Raw genomic sequence first — 21,895 nt, forward strand, 5'->3', positions numbered from 1 at the left:
TCATGAAGCCATTTAAAAGAATGCGGAAATAGCGTTTTATATATGTGCGGCAGTTGCTATGTTCGCTGATGTAAATTTATAATTATGAGTTGCGACTATTGTTGAATTCGCAAGGGTTTTTATTTCTAAAGATACTATCCAGATGCAGCAGTGGGAAAGTCAAAAACTGGTTTTATCAATTAAGCTGTTAAAATAAAATTTACCACAGTATTGAGATTTTAATGCTTACGCGTCTCAAGCGACTTTGCGCTTATGGGTGTCTATGAAATGAGTGGAAACTGGGAGTGAATTGGTTCACTTGATTGACGCTTGTTCTGGTTTGAGTCCGAACCATAATGATTTTTGTACACTTTTAAACCTCATAGCTCTTCTTAGGATCTTACTGATTTCGTGTTCGCTCATCACAGTCCTCAATGTCTTCGTCACATGTTAAAGCTCCTAAACCAGCTGTTGTTCGGCTCAAAAGCAAGCATTCATATGGCAGTTACAATATTTTAAAATCAATTCTACACGGTTTTGATTCAAATTGGGCAGTTGGCATCGTAATTATCTTTAACCTATCACCGCCCCTGCCTCTTAGTTTCGTTTGCATGTATAAATAAAATGCACATGCACGAAAATCCCCCGATAAAAGTTTTAGTATGACGGCTCTTTTATGAGCGCTGTCCGCATGTCCGTTGATATTACATTAGCCGGCCATAAACATGTTAACATCATTTTAAATTTGTTGAAAAACAAATATAACTTTCATAGACGCGAGGAATTATGTAGCACTCTGTTGAAACAAATTGTAGAGAGCGATGGCCAGCATAAACTAGCTGGCCTGCTGCCCGCGGGAATAGGCGTATGTTTTCGATCCCACGTGTAAAAACAAAGGGGTTTAGAAATTCTTTTACAATAAGCACTATGCGGCAAAGCAGCAATTGTAAATAGAACTTTTATACTAGATTTGATGTAATTTTATCATTATATAATAGTTTTTTTTTTCTTATGATAAAGTTAGGAATTTTTAAAAGGTTAAATTTTTATCAACATGACAGATGTACATAACACAAGTAATTCAGCTTATAGCTGCTAGTTGTGATTTTGAATGAACGCTTTATCTATCTATCTATCCATCTATTTATCTAATTAAATAACTTGTATTTAACGACTTTAAAATTCCTACTTAATGTTAAAGTACATGTATTGGATCCCCCTATAATAAATACTACGTAATGAAAGGGTAAGCCATGGATATAGTTGGTGCGGTACACTATGTAATATAATGGGTATGCTTTAATTAAGTTCGTGGCATGTACGCGAAGGTGAACCTGAGTTTCAGATAAAGATGATTGAACCAAATATGCTCTGCTGTTTGCCATCGCTTACTTTCCTCTGGAAAAAGCGCGAAAAACTGGGAAAGATTGTGTTGGCTAGGAACCTGTCCGATAACGCTATCAATGGTGACTATGGTGAAGAAGCCCAAAAACCAAAAGACCTCTAATAAGCAGCGTCCAGGTCTTCTCTATTGGCCTAATAGGTAGTTTAGCGGGGGCATTACGGTTGGTTTTTGGGGGGAAATAATGTTGATTTGGGAAGGAAATAAATTAGGGTAGAAAATTAAAAGTATACACATAAACCAGTAAGTCCGCTAACGGGATCAGAGGCACCTTGTGAAGGTGGGCTATTTGATAATTGTTTACTAACAGACTCATATGACCCCGAAGCGTATAACTCTGTCGCAAAGCTCGGATTTTTTAGGGAACCAATTAAAATTTACTTCCTAATATGGAATTACTGATAAGCGAGATTGTCGCGCGAAACTTGTATCGCGATGTAAATGATGCGTTGCAAAAAGCATTTTATTTTACTGTTTAATACGAGGTAATATTTTTTGAAAAAAGGAATACAGTATTAATCCCCAAATGACTTCAAATGACCAGGACTGAGTTAGTTCCTGCTAACAAGACCAAGTCTATTCCAAATGACATGCGCCGTAAGAGAAGCGATTTCTTAAAGTTGTTACTTCAAAAACGGTTTTTGCGTGACCATTAAATGCTTGCATGCATTAGGACACCCTTCTTTAAACATACTAAGCACACTCCTTTAATTGTTGCCACTCTCTTTCTCCTTATTGAAAAAAAGGTCAGCACGTCGATCCGTGAATAAATGGGTTAACACATGTAATCATGTTTTTCAGAACTTGATAGATATGAGCAAGGTGCCAAGGTCTTGTAATGTCTACAGAGTGTGTTTTTGACAACATGGGAACTGGGTTTTCCAGGTTATAGATTCTTCGGGAGCCTAAGGTCCCTGGAGATCAACTGAAATGGTGAAATTTGAGCGAATACCTTACGACTTTTTGACGGCTGACGGTTAACCCTTTTGAGACGCTGAGTTTCATAAACTCAGTGGCACCCTCCCCACAATAGTAAATTCAGAGGAGTACCCCGGGACGAATACAGACATAATAGGCTGATTTAAGCAACAAAGCGGAAACGTCAGTGGACGACGGCGCACGCAAATCAAATTGGGCACCGGAGGACGTGTTTAGTCCTTTCCGCGCGCTTTCTCGTCGTGAAATGACGTTCAATTTCCCCGGCTTCTGTTGCTAATTTAATGCCGCCAACAACTAATTGACCTCGTCTGACCGTGTTCATGAACAGTAGTCATATTTCTCAACGGTCAAGTTCTCTTTTACCCTGGGAACTAAACTTGCCCACAAGCCGGTCGAGTTCAATTTTTTTTCCGAGAGCGAGGGGCAAGCTAGTAATTTTTTATGTTTTCGGCCGCAAAGCGAGCGACGGAGAGAGCGGGAGCTACCGGGACCGGAAACGAGATGCGAAGGACTCTGAGAAAGTCTCACAGGCCTGGGTATAGGAGAGTTTCTCGCGTGCGGCTGAGGACTTGACCGAAACCGGAAACAGCGCATGAAAGGTCCGTGGTAACAAGGGTAGTTCTCCTTTGTTCAATTTGTAATTTTAGATCACGTATTCGCTTCAGCTTTTTATAAGCAGAATCTCACTGGAATCTGTAAGTGAACTCCTGGCAAAAAATAAACGCGAGAGGGAGAAGGCTATTAAAAACTGGACTCGGTGAAAAAGAAGCGGTCCTTTTACCGGCATTTGTTGGGTTGTGGTACATGTTTACTAGACTCTATGCACGGCAAATTACACGGCTTTTAAGACGAGCGACTGACTAAAACACTTTTTAGATTGAAGGCGTGATAAGGACTGAATACAATGCACTTTAAAAAAAACGCCATACATGCTTAAATGTGCGCATAAACAACAGGGCCCGATTTTACAAACAAAGCGAACTGGTTAAACTTGGCGGAAATTGTCCTTATTCAGAGGGAAAATTACACAAGAAAATAGTGGTCAGGGGATGGTGTATAAAAACCTTACCCAACGAAACCACCCCTTTTTGCGGACAAAGCAAAACGTAGTAGCTTTCTGTGAGGGGTCGCGGGGGGGGAGTCGATTTTTTTCAGTGTGTTTTAATTAAAGGTGTGTGTATCGATAATTAACGTAAAGTAATGCTGCAATTGAGTACTTTTATTTTCAGCGTAATTTATCACTTCGGTCAAAAAAATTGTCTCCGTTGTGATTTTATCCCTAGGAAACCTGTACAGTACAGGGTGGAGTATTTTTAGTCCGTCTGAGACTGGATTTGAATATGCTTTTAAAATAACTGCTTGTCAATCCTTTTGCTTTTCTAAAAGTCTAAGAGCAAATTACAATTTTATGTCGTTAAATGCACGAGATAATAGGATTCTTTCATCATCAATGAAAAATCTTGTATTCCTTCACAGGAATATTCCTCTCTTCACTTGCTTCCCTCTTATTGGGCACTTCTTCATCACGTGATGGTTGGGAGTCTACACACTGTATACGAGCAAAGTCACACACATTTTGTAACGTCCTGCGAATTTCTGCGTACTAAAACAAAGTCAGGATTAGATAAAGTTTAAATCAATTTTCCACAAAATTTACAAAGAATTAAAGAACCCTGATTCTTTCCTTATATCTGTCCCCAGCCGAAGAGGATGTTAAAGGGACAGGTTCACGGTTAAGCGCATGCTCATGAATTAAATTACTTTTTCCAATTTATTATTAATTCTATCGGTTAATAATCCCACTCACATGTATCTCAGCGATCTCAGAGTGTATTTCAAAGTACAAGTGTATTTGAGAGTAACGAAGAAGGATGGAGGAGTACTAAAATCGCAGAAAAAATTAGTGGATTATGCCAACACTACCAACATTGAATTTATTGTTGAGCCGAAGGTTTTATTCCATGGTTGATTAATTTACAGCTATTTGCAAATATGTAAGTTGATCAAGTGCAAATGAATGCCAGGGGAGTGTGCAGATTGGTTCTTTGACAAAATTATGACATGATCATATTGCTTGCACAGACGATACAGCATGTCCCGGCAGAAAAACAGCATTTTGATAAATGAGCATGCGCTGAACCGTGAACCTGTCCCTTTAAACATAAAAATTGGTTTTAGCAGGAGCCCATGACCCGGCGGAGTGTGCAACTGCCATAAATTCGTACAACGGCGTTTTTGCGAGGTAAATTTATTTTTAGATAAGCCCTTCCCTCGAAATTCAACTGTTCCTGACGACGTCCACATCTAAAACTTAAGCATGGGTTCTCGGTTTTAGCAACTGAGTTGTTTATAATGTCAATTTCCAACGTCAAAAAGGAGTGTAAAGCGGCCGTCTCAGAAGCCCATTAACTCTGAGCGTGCAACTCCTATACTTGGCCTATGCAACGGCGTTTTCACAGATGAAGTTATTTTTAGGACCATCATTTGAGCACTTTTCCCGCGAAAATGGACGCACCGTCCCGTGTGCGTGCGCATACGATAGCTACAAAAAAAAGGAGTAAGTGCTATCAACAAGCCAGAAATACTATTTTTAGTCTCAGGTTTTTGATTATGACGGATTTGTAAGACTTATTTTATATTCAAAATTCGTAGGAAAATCGATCTAAAAATAAACTGGCCTGTGAAAATGTCGTTGTATAGGCACATCGGAGTTTATACTTGCTCCTTATTACGGGCTTTTGCCGTTTCCAGCTCTTACTTTTTGTCAGATCTGATAAATTTACGTTTTTATGACTGAGCTAAAAACAAAGTAGCTTTTGACAACTTTAGACTACCGCTAGTTTGGGAATTCGATAGTAACGTTGAACTGCATCTTGTTTACAAAAAAATTAATTGAATATGACTGTAAATATCCTACCTTGTTCATGCCAGATCGTTTACCTACTCCTCCCCTTGCAAAAAACGCATCTGTAAACGTAAGACAGGAGAACAAGAAGAAGAGACAAAATAAAGCAGAAACAGTCTTTGCATTCTCCATATTGCTTCAAAAGGTTACTAAAGCAGACTGATGATCAGGAGAAATTCTTTGTTGAACTAGCAACTGTGTTGCAATTGCCTCAGTTTCACGATATAATGATTCATCGTTCATCGATTCCTCATTATATAGCTTACAACTCAACATCAATTTTAAACAAATTCGCTGTACGCGTCCTCCATTAAACTTCTTCCGGCACCCTGAAGGGCAGATAATCAGTAATATTGGAAGCTATATCTTTTCTTGTTGTGTAAGGACAAGGTGTTTCTTGAGAGGAACAAAGAAACATAACGCCAAATGCCTGTATTGCTAAATCATGGGCATAGTAATTATAAATTTTTGTATGTTTGCAAATCTTCAAATTAACGACCACTAAATTTTGTGCCGCTCGCGTGACGTGCCTCAATTACTGCAGAAAAACTACGCTGAATTTCTTTTATTTTGATATTTCATTAAGTCGAGAGCGACATGCATCTCTTGAATAGTCATAAACAATTTTTGCACCTCTTCAGTGTAAATTACTCCCACTTGTTGCTTTCAAAAGATAAAAACTATTCAAACAAAACGTGGATAATCTTTCAGAAGGCTAAATGTACATCACGGCACGTTTCAAAAAATCATTTACTGCACACGACATTTCATTGACCAAATCCCAACTCAGCCACTCAGCGCGATTAGCTCTTGCTATTTCTGAGTGGCTGTGCTCTCTCTCTTTTTTTTCACGATTATTTCCTTTTAATGTCTCAACACTTTTTGTATCAAGAGCACAATAAAGATTGTTGTTGTTGTTGTTGTTGTTCTTGTTTTTAACCTCGTTCCAAATCTTTGAACTTCTTACTAAGAAGTAATTCTCCCTGGTGGGTCATTAATATCCCAAACAATGTATTAAACGATTCTGTATAGACTATTGGCCTAGCTCTTTATATAGAGTGATAATTCGTGAATTTGACAATAAGTTTTGACCTCAGAAAACGGTTTAATTCATCTCGCTTTCACTCCTCCGCAAATATCAGAGCTCTTAAACTAGGAAGTTTCATCTAGTTAACCTATTTTGTATGCATACACCTGTCAGAGTTTGTGAGGGCTTTAAACAAAGAGTCAGCTCAATTTTCATCTCCGGCTCAAACTGTTGGACGCCCTTTTCAAAAGGAGTTAGAAACTGGCTTTTATTCTAGATGTTCTTGATAACATTAAACTCTTCAGTTATACTTCCTTAGCTTGTATGATGACATTTATTTCTGTGGTTTTGACTGAATACGAGCGACTCGCGTGTGCTATTGTCTTCAATTCGAAGCAATTGTTGCTTTATTGATGCAAAATTGTTTCCAAGGATTCTTGAGAGAAAATTGAAATCTTTTTTTTTTTTAATCGAAGTTAACGATGCCATTGAAAGCAATTAACACGATTCCTTCCTCTCATTTTTTTAAAGCGCGAAGATCAAGCAACTTATAGTTATGATTTTTTTCTTTGTTTTAATAAGTGATCCACGAGTATAGATGAGTGCTCGTAACGTTTTTCAGCAAATTCATGTTTCCTTTTCGTAATTTTTCCTTGTCTTATACCTGGCTTGCTCAAACGACCAGTCATTATTACCAATTTTCGCGCTATAAACAATTTCTCATTAGCTGTCATCTTATCTTAAGTTGTAAATGCTTGCTATGGAGGCTTACTTTAAATTTTTAGCGTCAATACAGAATGATTTCTGTGGTCTGTGCAGTACGCTATCTTGACGGCTTTGCTTTTGAAAGTGTGATCTGTTTTCTTGACCTTTACTATGCTGGACAGGGTTGGAATAGAACGTAACGTATAATGCTACCCTAGTCTGAAACTTTTCTTTATAATTAAGCAACTGTCTCACTGTTGTTCAGCATGATTCAGCACTTATTTAGAAAATTATTAAAATTACCACTTGGTGAGGTATATTGGCCCCCTTCTGTTATCTTGACAAGTTCCTTTCTCTAAATACAGAAATTCTAGATTGTTCATTTCAAGTTTTTGGCCTTAGAAGGTAGGAAGGAAAAGAATAATCCGTTTATCGTTTAAATATCAGGACTAACTCTCATAGTTCACCTGACAGAAGGGACCCCGACGCCTGGCAAAAATTGAGGTTCCACGAAGCTCTCTCACGCTGGGTGTAAAATTCATTTATTGTAAATTGATTTGACACTACGAGGCTTTTCACCGTTTGTTTCAGTGATGTACTATGTTGCTTTTGACATGTCAATGCCATGCATGAAACAAAAACATGAAAGGACAGCATATAAAATTGGGAGAAATTCTGGTCTTAAAGCTGGGCTTGCTACGTATTTTTGGTGAATGGCATGCAGTGCTATTAGTTAGCCTAGCATTTTCATGAATCTGAATTTCGGTGTCAAACTTTAAAACGAATTCTTATTGACATCCGTGAAGCTCAGTGTTCCGCTTTAAAAGAGGAACTGATTGCGCCTTAGCTGCGAAAAGTCACTTTTCCGGTAGCCCGCAAGCAAATTTTCTATTCGGGGAAGCGAAGCGAGCCGTGCCAGAACGTGCTAGAACGAGCCGTGCTAAATGTAGAGCTTACTCGCTAGTTACTTTGCGTGCAACAAACAATTTATTACTCTATGACTTCTTAAGAATCAGACCAACCATTAACGGTAAGGAAAGAGGAGACGTAGAAAGTTAAGGCCAATGTCACCGGCTAATGGATATTTTAATATGTTTCAGTGAAATCCCCTAAGATTCCCTTAGGGTCTTTTATTTACTCGTCGAACGTAAGAATAATTCGTTAGAAATGAGAAAAAATGCTCGAAGCCAATAATTTTCATTGTGTTCTTTACTTTTAATGACCAATGCCAAATATTCACCTTGAAACTACATTATCGTGAAAAGAGGAAGTATCGCCCATGTTCTTTACTTAATTCACGCAAAAAGCAGTCAGTTCTTCTCGAGAGAAAGGCTTCCCTGAGGTTTATGTACAAACCTATGATCCGTCCATCAAGTCACTTCGCCGTTTACTGTCAAAAACAGGGTTGTTTCTTGGTGTTTCGGAAGTTATATTACTCAAGTCATGACAGATTAATGGCTATTTTTGGATCCTAATTAGAGTTTTTACAGGGACACCGGAAATCGAAACTTCTTCCGCGAGGTGAATTTCAAAATCGTATGAATCTCGTCACGTTGGTTCGCTTCTGTTTCTGCCTCAGAAACGGCTCTCTCACCATGCGGGCGCCTCGCGCTTCGTCACCAGTCACTTACGTTTCGCGCTCGCCTCTACGCGCCGGAAAAGTGGGGAACCTGAGGAAGAGGCAGCTTTGATTTAGTGGTGCGGGTATTATTCGGTGCCTTTTCATAGCCTGGTATAGCCTGAGTCGCAGACGTAAGTTAACCTCGGTAAGTAACGTCTGCGAAGCAGCGCCGGTATCCTTATTCTGGGAACTGGGCACCCAACGGACTCAACGAATTACTGGAAGAGCGTTACATATTTCCTTTCTTCTAGACTGGCAAATCGACAATGGCATTTTAAACAGACTAATGATGGCGCGTACTCAAATCTGGGTACACAGGTAGGGGCCAAGAACAATGATTTCGGCGCTGTCTCGCAAACGGACTGCGTATGCAGCGCGAAGTGCGGAAGGAAAATACCTGGTATCAGGTCTGACCTGGTATACAGAAAACGGAATTTGTCAATTCTAGCAAGCACCATACCATGGCTCTTGGAGCTACTGAACACCAGTTCTCTTTTACCACTAAAGACTCGCTTGACCTCCCGGGAATGACTATTGATAGTCAATTGAATTTCAATAAACAAGTCTCGCTTATTTGTAAAAAAAAAAGGCTACAATCAGCTGAATGTTATGCGGTACCGGATGCAGACCTTGAGATAAGGGGGGGGGGGGGGTCATCCAGACCTTTAGATAAGGGGAGCGGGGTCGGTCTCACAAAAAGAAGAACAAAAATAAGTGGCCCCCCCACTGGATTCGCTATGATAAGATTCCGCAAGCTTTATAAGGCCTTTGTTCTGCCACATTTTCAGTATTGTTCTGTAGTATGCCACTTCTGTAGCTCTAGGAATAGCGAAAAACTTGAGCCATTGAATAAGCGTGCATTGCGTGAAGTTTTTAATGAAAGGGAATCAACATACAGTCAGCTATTAGACAGAGAAGCAACTACATCACTTAACAACTTGAGAGTACAAAATATGTTAGTCACGATTCATAAATGCCAGCATATCAATTTCTACCCTGCGTATCTTAAGGACTATCAACGTTGCGCTCAACGGTCTACTCTCTTACAGGAACTGATATATTGTCATTGTACAGACCTACATCCACTTCTTATGGTCTTCACTCTTTTAAGAATTTTACCTGTAAAACTTGGAACTCTCTACCAGAGAACATTAGAACGGAGTCTACTCTGGTTGGTTTTAAACCTGTAATACGAACAATCTCCTTTCATAGCACTTAGTATTAATAGATCTATATATAATAATTAGTACTTAGTAATGTTATTTTATTATTTGTATTTTTCTTTTCTTTTCTCGAAGATGTATGTACCAGAGTGGGGCAGGCTATTTTATGGACTGTCCGAGCTACTTTTTTTGACGCGCCTGCGTACAACATGGCGTAAGCCACACAAGACGCATTTATGACATTTTGTGAGGTTTTTATTTACAGAAATGTTTCTGTCACAAAGACAGTTGTCATCACCTCGGCTGGTTGTAAGCTCTCTATTTTTTTTATAAGCGGAACATCAAGAAAAACGTTTCCAGCTACTCATTGTTTTCACAAACGTCTGAGTTTTAACCGTGCTACATAAATATGCAATTTAATATTAATTGCTTCTCTGGACAGTCGTAGTCTTTTGACCACTATAGTTTTACACTCTAAGATGCATCTTCTTCGTAGTTTAAGAAGACAACTCTTATCATGTGAAACGAATGTGTGAATGACAGAATCAGTGTGAGAAAAAATGACCTACAGCTTTCATAACTGTGTTTGGTAATTTTGACTTAGAAAAATTATTTGCGAGGTCATCGGAATTCCAGGCAACTTTCGGATGAGCCGGCATCTGTCACTACTGTACAGTGCCTTCATATACATTCTTTTATAATGATATTAAGATGGTCCGTAAATACATAGCATTGGGGGTGAAACGTGAAACCGAAACAAAAAATGAAACTAACGGTCCCATTTGCTAGCAGATATCTTTCTTTCTGGCAAGCTTTTACTTCTGACTTACACCAAGTCAGGGCTCCAGTCTCTGGTATTTCAATCGAGCACGTTAAAGACCTTACCAAAACAACACTCGTCTGCTTGAGAGGTAGAATATTTTTACTAAGCGAGACAAACTGATAAAGACTGGCTTGTCCTCTGGCCCCAAGTGCGGGCGTATTTTTTCCAACCCTTATTTACCAGGACAAATTTTATTCAGGTTAATTCAACACTTGGGTATGACTTTCCTGCATTATTAATTCATGTACACCAGGAATTATTAACAACGGAAATAGTTACTAAAATCTAAAGGCCATAAAAATGGAAAGAGTTTTACCATCCTGGCCCCGGTTGTTCAAACGTCGGATAGCGCTGTCCAAGGGATAAATCACTATCCAGCGGATAAGTATTACGGAAATCAATTACGCTATCCGCTGGATAGTGATTTATCCAGTGGATAGCATTATCCGCTTTTGGGGCCAGGTGTACCATCAGTTAGACCGATCAAGTTTTATTAAAAGAGCCGGGATGCATAACCTTTTTTCAAAATCCAGACAGGCCTAAAGAAAGGTTACTTTGAGGCAGCGCCATATATGAAAAACGTTGGTTTTCGTTTTCCAGTAAACAAAAAAATGTATAGCTGGTAATTACACTAAAAAGAGGAAGGCGGTACTGGCGTCTTCTATTATTTTCAATTCTTTTAACAAAACGCCCGGAACGATTAAGACATCAGGGAGGAATTGCGTGGTAATGATCACTCAGGAATTCGAGTCATTGATCAATTGCACCATAGGCTGATTCACTAAACTGACACTTTTTTAACAAACCCTTTAAAAAGATAATCGATTACTTTCCATTACAGCTGGGTACTTTTGATTCTTGTCCCTCCGAACTGAGCTATCCGGTAGCACTTAAATTTTTAAAACTAACGATTGAAAGATTACGGAATATTAAATTTTTTACATGAATCTCGAAAGAACAAAAAGCAAAATACGGAGGAACATTTTACAAAATGTTACCAATAGTTAAAAAGTGAAAAAGATAATTGAAAGCTTTCAGTACTGGTGGACAATGATTCTAAAAAACCATAATCATTTGGAACAATTAATTATTTTTGCCCGCCCGCGACGGCTGTAGTTGGACATATATCATTAAGCATCCATTTCACTGTGATAAACGAAATAAATCATTGCTTAAAAAACTCATTGATTGTCTTTAGAAATGTTCATTAGCGTTGTCAAAGACCGCACCTGTCCTTGCCTAACGCGTTAGCAGTTTTTTGTTCAACCATCTTTTAACATACCAAATAATTTCGTGGGAGGACAAATTAGAACGTTAGCCCCACCGTTTATATTGTCATTCGACATCCAAGGTGCTGTCCCATTTAAATTTCTAACGGCAGATCGTCTATAAATTGAGTGCACGGCGATGGAAAGTCTATAAGCTCAATTTTAAGACAACACGCACCATAGTTGAACGAGACGTAAACGGGGAGAAGAGCAGAAACGCCCAAGAAAGAAAAGATGAATGTCAAGTTTTGCGCTTCTGTTATTCTCGCCTTCTGTTTAGTAACTTCATTTTCCACGGCGTTTAATATGGGAAACAGCAAAATTGGAAAAAGAAACTTTAAGGTATCAGAAAAGTATTTAATGTTTTGTTTGATTAGGTCATTTCCTGAGCAATTTTTATGGCAAGAGCTACGTATTGAGGGTATGTCATTTTTAAAAAAATAGAATTATAATGCATTAAGTGGTATATTTTTGCTTTTTTTTTTCCTTTAAGGAATTTTAGTCTCACGGCTTTTTGGTGACTTGGTTTCAAAAATTAATGTTACTTCGTTTCCATGTAAGGTCAAACACAATACGTTTTCACAGTGAACACTGTTAGTGATAATTCAAACCGTAGGACAAAGTTAAGATAATCAATCACGAATATCTAATATGCAGTGGCGAAATGGTCCTTAGGCAAATGGCCGCTTGCAAACCTAACGTTCGTTAATTGTAGAATCAAATTAGTACGTTTCGTTGTAGCACTGCTGTAACACATGTCAGCTTTTTTGATTTCCGTTCCTGGTGGCATCGAATAATTGACTGAATTAGTCGATTAAAAGAGGTTTTCACATTTGCCTACGAAAGCGACGCTTTTTAACTGATAATTTGAGTAGGTAACAACTTCTATTTTGAAATAATGGTCAACTCTTTATGGTCTTTACGAACCTCTTCGCATTTAGAGAGGTTTTTTGTGCACTGCTATGATGAAAACATTAAAAAATGTTGGTATTTTTACTGAACCTGAAGGTCCTTGAAAGCATCCTTGATTCAAACAATCGAGCAAAACAAATTCAAGTGCGATTAAAGGCTTAATTTTTGGCTAGCGGTCCCTAAAAGTGCCAAAATCCCAGGGGCACCCAACGAGAATACAGTTCAAAACCACTTAAATATAGCATTGTTAAACGTACGGTAGATATAGGCATATTTTTATCCCCTAAAAATTTTTCATCTGTTCGGATTTCCTAGCTGAAAGTCTAGTGATCCGAAAATTATAGGGATCAAAACTTACCTGTTCGAAAATTTCAGCCGGAAAAAAGGCTCCCGAAAATTTTAGGTGACCTTTTTAGGGTAAGAATCCGTTGAAAATGGGCAATTTTACCATTTTATAGATGTTCGAAAATCCTAGGAGAGGCATGCAGGCAAGCAAGAAATTTTACAACAAATGTTCCGAAAATTCTAGATCTCAAATCGTCTTCCGAACAGATATTTTTCCGAAAATTGTCGTTGGGTGCCCCTGAAATCCGTTTGATAGCAAACAGGTAGAAGTAAAAAGGCTCTAACTTCCAAGTGCAATTGACGCCAATAATGAACAGTCTTTATTCTTGCGACGAAGGCTTGAATTAGTGGATCGCGGTTTCAAGCTCTTTTTCGCTATTTTTTCTTTTCCATGTGGTAAGTTAACCAATTGAAAGTAAATTTCAATCCCTCGTAGCTCGTGGGTATATGCTTACCAGGGAAACTTCTTTGTTTTTACACGTGCGCTGGAAATTGGAAACAAAATAAGGCTCTCTTTTGCTTTCTGGAAAAAAATCTTTTTTTAAAATTGCCGTTTTCTATACTATTTTTTAATCAGATTCACATAATTTTGAATCGGTGAATGATGTATCGTAATATTCCCGAATTCCTCGTAGCACTACAAGAAATTCTGTATTCGAAGTTTATAGTTGCTGATCCACATGTTTTCTTGTTACAGACTGGATTTCCAGAAATTGAAAGAGACTATCGACAGTTGTGTCGGACCGCTATGCAGTTATGCCAAGAGAGAAGTCAACAAGAAGATATCGAGCCACACCTTAAACGAGGGGTGCACCCGGAAAAGTCTGAAACAAACTATTGATGCTCTTATCAAGACCCTGTTATTTTTGTTTTGATCTTGTTGACACTTTTCTAATAAAGAAACGCTGATCATCGATAAGCCGTCTTAACTACATTATAAAAAGTCAATAAAACTTTTGTAATTTCAAGTTTATATAGTTTCTCTTGATTAAAATTTGTCATTGATAAGAGAATATTGATGTTGGTCACTCTAGCTAGTCATGAAGCCTTTTTCAGGGCTTAAAAGCTTAGCACAATGAAAGCAAAAGCTTTAATAGATCTTACTCAAACCCAGAGGAAATCCGGCCGGTCCCTTTTTAGCCTACATATTACCCATTTCCATATTGTTGAAACCTGGTTAGATTGATCTTTTCTTTCGTCATTTTATTATTGTTGTTGTTGTGGTTTGGAGTGAACGGAGAAAGCTACTCAGTGAAAAAGAGGCGAAGGCCTACCCAACCTCGGCCCAGGGCTTTTCCCTTAAAAAACGGAAGGGGCGGATTTTCTAAGGAAAAAATCCTGGGCAAGGGGTTGATAGCCTACTGGCTTGTAAAATGGAGATAGGGGGAAGTAACCCCACGTCTTCTAACCACACCTAAACCACGATAGCTTTTACGCGTTAAGTGGGGTGGGGAGGAATAAATCAGATAACCCCTTGCTTCAGGCCGATAACTCTTACTTATTGTATATTCCCAATCAAAAAATATATGTCGTGTAATGTAAACCGAAATGCGAGAACAAGAAAGGTTTGTTTGTAAAAGTTATAATCTATTTTTCATCGTCTATTTTATGATCATCTGCTCCCTTTGAAAATCAGGAAAATAGTAAAATAGAGAAAAGAAAATTTGAAATTGAATACGAGGTTTTCCTCGGGCACTCTATTTTTCAACGCGAAGGAACTATTACATGTACAGTAAAAGTATGTATAGCTTACAAGACTTTTACTACTCAGACTAGATTTAACCAGGAGCCGATTACTTGGACTTAACAGATTGATTATGTTACAGGACTAGCTCAGTCGCAACTTTATCCTTCAATTTTTTAACACTAGGCTGTATTCATAATGTATACCGCAGGGGGGAGCAGAGGACTTTTTTAAAGGGGCAAACCTTTTTAATATCCCCTCACATCATACAGAATTTTTTGACAACCCGCCTCTTGGCCAGAAGATCCCCACTTTCTGTTGAAAATATCCTCCCCCTCCATCATGCCCGACCCCTCCACCTGTGGTATACATAATGAACGCAGCCTTAGTGCATTCATGGTTATTAGAGGTGCATTCAAACAAAGTTAATTCATTTGATATTATCAACCTGAATTATTTTACAACAGTATATCTATCTAACACGAATAAGTGTTTTTGTTGGTTAACCCGTGATTTGCCAGATAACCAGTCCTTAATTACAACAAGCAGGTACGATTTCAGAAACCACTAAATTTAACAGGGAGCAAATCTTCTGCCGCACATCGAACGTGGCCATGATCTCTTGAATCCGCGACGAGATTCTTTGGAATAAATCTTGGGTAGGCGCATGCGCATCTCCCAAAATTTCGGAGGTTCTTTACCTAGACCATTACTACGGCGGAGGTCAGAGGTCTTGGGCAAGAGCGCAGCTTCCAAGCCTGATAGAAGGACGAGAATGGCAAAAAACACCAGAAAACTGGAACGAGCCTTCATGTAGATACGTTCTGATATTGTTGTCAAGTAAATACAGTTCCAAAGTCTAGTTACAGCGAACTGCAAAACAAAGAACAAACTGCGCGTCAGAAATAATATCAGGCATGAAAAGCAATCACGTTAACGTACAGAGTGAGAATAAAAGCGCGAGAGTTTGACACTTTTGACATAAAATATACATCAACCAAATGTTTATGCTATATATATTACAAATATTTTAAAAAAATAACTATAGTAAAAATGATAACACTGGTTTACTGTTCGGTATCTGTCAAATCAACCTGTTCAGTGGGTTTCTTATTATGTGCCTGAACAACTTAAGCAATAAGTATAACCATTTCATGACCTACCATCAAAAGAAGATAAAAACTTCTAAGCAGTTCTTTCAAATGATCCTGTTTATTTTGCTTCGCAAGATAGTTCTAACTGTAATTGAGGAGACTGTTGGAAACTGCTAGATTTCAACCCGTTCATTGTAGTTCTGATTTTGTTTTGTATTCGCCGATTTTCTTATTTCTCTGTTGGGATTATCCGGCGCATGACTCCATGAAGTGCCGTCTATAGACCTTGTCACGGTTTTCGACGCCATCTTGACGAGTAGGCAAACGCGTGAGAAATTACAGTGATTGTATGAGAATCTAATGTCGAATAATTTCCGTAGAACGGCTGTTCTGAAAAAAATATGATTTGTAAACTAAAGCTTCACTCCTAAGGATTCTCCTGAAAAAATTTGAGGGCGTGACATGCACTAGAAGACCTAGAACCACTTTTTAAGATTTTCTATACATTTGTCTGTAAGAAAGTCCCGGGAAAATTACAGACAAATATATGGAAAATCTAAAGCAAGCCTCTGGAGAAATTTAAGCACAGGTATGCCCCCAAATCTTTCTAGGACAATCCTTTGCTTTGTAGCTTTAGTTTACAATTGATATTTTTTTCAGAACAGCCGTTTTACGGAAATTATTCGACATTAGATTCTCATACAAACCCTGTAATTTCTCACACGTTTGCCTACTTGTCAAGGTGGCGTCGAAAACCGTAACAAGGTCTATTAATTTTATTTTGTGACCATAAAAAAACTCTTCGTTTATTTCAGCTCGTTCAGTACGGTTAACGTTCTGTTTTCCTCTCAGTGGTTCGGTACTTTTTTCCGTAAATAAAATTCTAAATAAAGGTTTATCTTGAACATTGATTTTCAAGTTGTTCGTGGTGGATTAAAAGATCAGAGGAAACTGCCTACATCAGATCCTCGGTTATGCCAAATCGGGAAAGGTTGTTTGCCATCTTTATCATAAATACTGCCACGTAGACCGAGGTACGTCTAGAATTGTTCAAGCATCGTGAAAAAGATAGACGCTTGCCTGGTTAACTGGGAGTTAGCCGAGAAGAACATTGAACGTTTGGTTAATATGCAGCTTCAAACCGTAGGAACAAGATTGATTGTGCTCAATGCAAATTCGAGGAGTGGCCATTTTATGATTTGAAATCCTACGGTTCTAAGCCGCTAGCTGCAGTAATATACAGTAACCACATTTTTTTGGCTAAATCCCTCGAAAAGTTGAACAAAATAAAGTGCACTTTAAATTTTCTTACCTAGAAGCAGGTTTTCTTTTTAACACGCTACTTTGCTTTAAGTCCTCAGTTAAAAGAAATGGAAGTCCTCAGTTCAAAGTTCGATCAGATGAATCCGCGCATTGATGATTTTGATTTTGATAGTGAATGGCAATCTAAGCTTTACAAAAGGCAAAATATATCGAAAAATCAAGAGGATGATTTATTCAGTTATTCTATTTGCTTCATTTGTTACCTTAATGACAATTTTACTTCCCTTCCTGTCAAAATGCATCAGTGCACAGCCGAATTTTAATTATCGGTTCCCTTTTGTCTAAACACTGGAAGAAAATTGTGATTATTGTGAATCCGGAGTACGTTTTTATATCATTCTTTACAGACTGCATATTAAGTACGTACGTTAAGTGTAATAACATCGTAACACTCTATCATAAATGGATAAAAATAATTTTGGATTTTGTTGAACAGTTTGGTTTAATGCCTCAAGTACACCTTAAAAAAGGAAAGATTTTACAAGCCCTTAATCTGCCTAATGCTTTTTTTTTTCACCGTATCTTAAACGTGTTTTTTTTTTTCAAACACTTTTCATGTCCCAATGTTTAACAGTACAATCACGATAAGAAAGCTAGAAATTGATTCTGCTGAAAACAATCTTTCTTTAGCTGATTTCTATCCTTCTTTCTTACACTGCAGCTGCTCCCCAAAAATATTCAAAAACAGGCCTTGTTTTAGTTACAATTGTTTTTGGCAAAACTTTCTGGGAGAATGGGGAAATTATGGGGAAATTCAATTCAATGCGTTTAGAAGTTAGTTACATATTAAATTAGGCTGTCCTAATTGGTTTTTGTTAGATTTTGGTTAATGTTTCCTAATCGAAAGCAACGCTCTAATGCTGAAACGAAAGATAAACTTTGATCGTTCAATTTTCACTTAAAAGCCCTTTTTTCACGTGTCAACCAGTAGTGAAAAAAAAGTAAGAAAAAAAGAGCATTCTTTATATTATCTTATAATTGTTTGGTCCAAATAAAGATTTTAATTTCAGTCGTATATCATGAATTTGTGAGATAAATCTTGAAATTAGACGATAAATTGTCAAAAAATAAAAACGACATACACATTCTAAAAATGTCTTTTTAGCACTAATAAAATATGCATCAAATGTTTAATGGTAAGCGGAGAAGTACAAACTTCCTTTGAGTTTTGATAGATGGCCATTTGTGTATCGCTGTTATCATGTCACCACAGGAAACAAATTTTAGCAGTGATTTAATTTGTGGCCACCTTGAGCCCGCTTTATCGCCTGCATTTTCCCAGTTTAATTCAAACATGTTCTTACATATAAAATACTAATTTAAGGCACAAATTTCGGCTATTTTATTTTAATACATAGTAGCTATGGGTATATACCGGTATTCAGCTTTATTTATTAGTAAAATCTGATTACCATTATGTAGCAGTTGAAGTAGTAAGGCACACCTATGTTTCCAAAAAGGATCCTGAATGTTGACTTATCTTACTTGCCCAAGCGTTTTTACTGTATCAGAAGATTTCTTGTCGACTAAAGAAACTCTGATATAGCGAACCCCTAAATATAGGGCATTCCCTGCGGAATAACGAAAAAATGACACTTTTCGCCCAAGTTATAGTAAAATATATTTACAGGGTCCACACGTACAACTTTCTCCGTTGTAACGTTTGTTTAGGGTAAATTGCATGGGATTCGAGGAAGGATGGACGGCCTCTCACAAGCAGTGCAACTCAGTGAATCATTGGAAACTTGAAAAAACGGAAGAAGTCTTTGCTTATGGAATCGGTAATCCTGGGTTTTGGAATCCGGAGTACAGCTCAAGGAATCTGGAATCCCAGTTACGACTGGAAGTTCTACTGACGAATAGTGGAATCCGGTACCTGCAATCCGGAATCCACGGCTTGGAATCCAGAATCCAAGACTGTCCTTGATTTTCTTACATGAGGCGCGCAATTGATGAGATCGTAGTCGTTTCCGACTATTAAAAAGGACCTGTTAGGGGCTGTTTACATGGAGGGACTGAAGATCCCCTGAACACCAGGAAGATCCTAGAAGGCTCGGATCATCCTGCACACCCTACGTTTTCTATATTCAGTTTATATTACACAGGAGCCCATGTTACATGCATAAAGTTGTCGTTGTCCCTAGCGCTACGATCTTCGTAGCTGAGGTAGGAAGATCCTGTCTATGAAGATTCTAACACCATGTAAATCGCTTTCGCTAGGAAGTTCCTTACTAGGGACAAACCACACAAAAATGGCGACGGGTCGCTTACTGCAATCGTTTACCTCACGGACCGCGATTTCTGCAAGTAAAGTGTAAACCAAACGACTAGGGTCTTCCTGGTGCTAGGATCTTCCTCCCTCGATGTAAACAGCCCTGAGATTTGATTCAATAGCTGTTCGAAGTTTTGCTACAGTGGCCCGCGGTGGCAGATGACCAACAAATACCTGGAGCAGTCTGATCTCGAAAGAGGTTTTTACGACAACATTTCATGAACTGTCGGATTACTTTTTCTTTATATACGACTATATGCTTCAGTATAATAATATCGAAATTGTATCTCTTTGAACGTCTGAAAGAAATCAGGATTTTTTTCAGTTCATTTAACGGCTAAAACGCAGTTCTGTACAAACTTACACAGTACAAAGTTTCAAAACTCTGTCTTAGTTTTAATAATCTGCATCCGTTTTAACACTTTAACGACTGGACTCTTCCCATCACAAGTAAAAAAACTGGATTTTTCTTCTATTACTACTTTTATTTGAAAATTTATAGCCTTCTAGCGGGAGCTCTTGCTACTGGCCTCATTAAAATTATTTTAAATAGTAACCGGTAACTTTAATTGTTTTTTCTTTTTAGTGTATTTTACTAAGCTTACATTTCTTGTTTATGATTACGAACGTCTGGGGAGAGAGAATACCTCTTTCAAAAATAACCGGCCATCGTAGGTAAACAACAGACTCGTTAAGTAAACATTAATTATAACGAGAAAACACGAATCTTTTTGCAAAATTTCTCACTTATAAAAGGCCTTATGATAGAGACACGAGTAACTTTAAGTTGGTCTCTATAATTCCTTATGAACACTAGTTCTTAAATCAGTAAATCACCCCCATACTTACAGAAACCTATCAAAACTACATATGCAGCGTAAGTGTTGCCTATAAATTTCGTCCTTTAAGTTGATTGTACCGGAGATGACACATAAATCTCAGGCTTACCGATTTTTTAAGATCAAAATTTCTCAACTTTTTCGTCAGGTTTTGTTAAATTTCGTCACTTAGTTTGACGGATCAACTAAAAATTAAAATTTGCTTCAGTGTGACCATGATCAGGGCCCACATGACATATCAATAAAATTGATTAAACCTGGGGGGCCTGTTTTTTACATAAAGTAAAACTGCTTTTCTTGAGCGACGTCTCCGTGTTCTTAAACAGCTGTTTTCAAATCCTTTTCAGCGGAACTTGAAATGATTATTCTACCAAAAGCGAGTTGTGCGAGGTATGGCTCTTGCCCCGGGTATTAAGCTAATCTCATTGTCGCCCGATCTTAACTCGCTCACTACTTGCAGGTACGTATAAGCTCGACAAACCGCTTATTTGACGATGTAGTATATTCTTCAAAGCGTCAGAGTCGTTCGCTAAGATTAAGGACTGTACTAAAAACTGTAAATCTAAAAATCTCGCGACTACACAGGGTAGTGAATAGTTCTGTGTGTGTTACCCCATACCCATTGGTTCATTCAAAAGACTGACTTGCTCAGATAGTTAATTTGACTGACCTTCCCAGCGCATGGATCCCTCGACTAAAATCCTGCTAGCTGCTTTTCAGAAATGGTCAAATTTTTGATAAGCTTAAATCATCTCGTCACTTTTTTCATGATAACCAATCCTGAGCAGTAAACAATTAAGATAAAACCACTTAGCATATGATTAAAAATGTTTTGTTCTGACATATGCTAGATAAAAGCCTAATTTCTCAGTTTCCGGCGCACTTCTGATCAAATATCAATAAAAGTCATTGCCAACCAAATTAAGTCAACCAGTTCCGCAATAAAACTGAGCAAAAATCATTTTAGCAATTTTTGTTTTTCTATCCCGTGGGTTTAAAGGATATGCTACGATGAATGCGCAAAAAATGCTAGTACGGAGAATTGGGGTACGAAAATCATTAGAATTGCGCATACAAAGTGACGATAATATGCTGAGGGCTCAATAATCGATAATATCATGCTATGACATGTGCGCAGACCAGCTGGTTTATGGCTGAATACGCGAGCGAGCAAGATGAAGCTAGCCTTGTGGCTGATTGGCTAAGAGAAGGTAAGATGAACTAATCTTACTCGCCTGGATTTCCCGCGTTGGTCCTGCAACAAAAAAAAACTATCCTTTATTGAAAAAGCTTGTTCAGTCAAGATTACTGGATATCGGCCTAGTTCTTGGTCATTAACGCATATTCACAGCTTATATTACATGTAATTTAAATATGTTTGAATCTAAAAGCGGGCAAGATGAACCGGATACTGAGCTGATTGGCTACCTGAGCGGGCAATGGGGAGCGCCGGCAAGTTGAGCCCAACTTTCCCGCGCGGGATTTCCCTCTTTAGTCCCGCAAGTTTTCCGCTTTTTGGCCATTTAGTAGATCTTTATTTGACCAAGCTTGTCTGTTGTTTCATGACTGTGCACCAGGGTAAAATGTGCCAGTT

The sequence above is a fragment of the Porites lutea genome, chromosome 2 (genome assembly GCF_958299795.1).
Source record: "Porites lutea chromosome 2, jaPorLute2.1, whole genome shotgun sequence".
Taxonomy (NCBI): Eukaryota; Metazoa; Cnidaria; class Anthozoa; order Scleractinia; family Poritidae; genus Porites; species Porites lutea.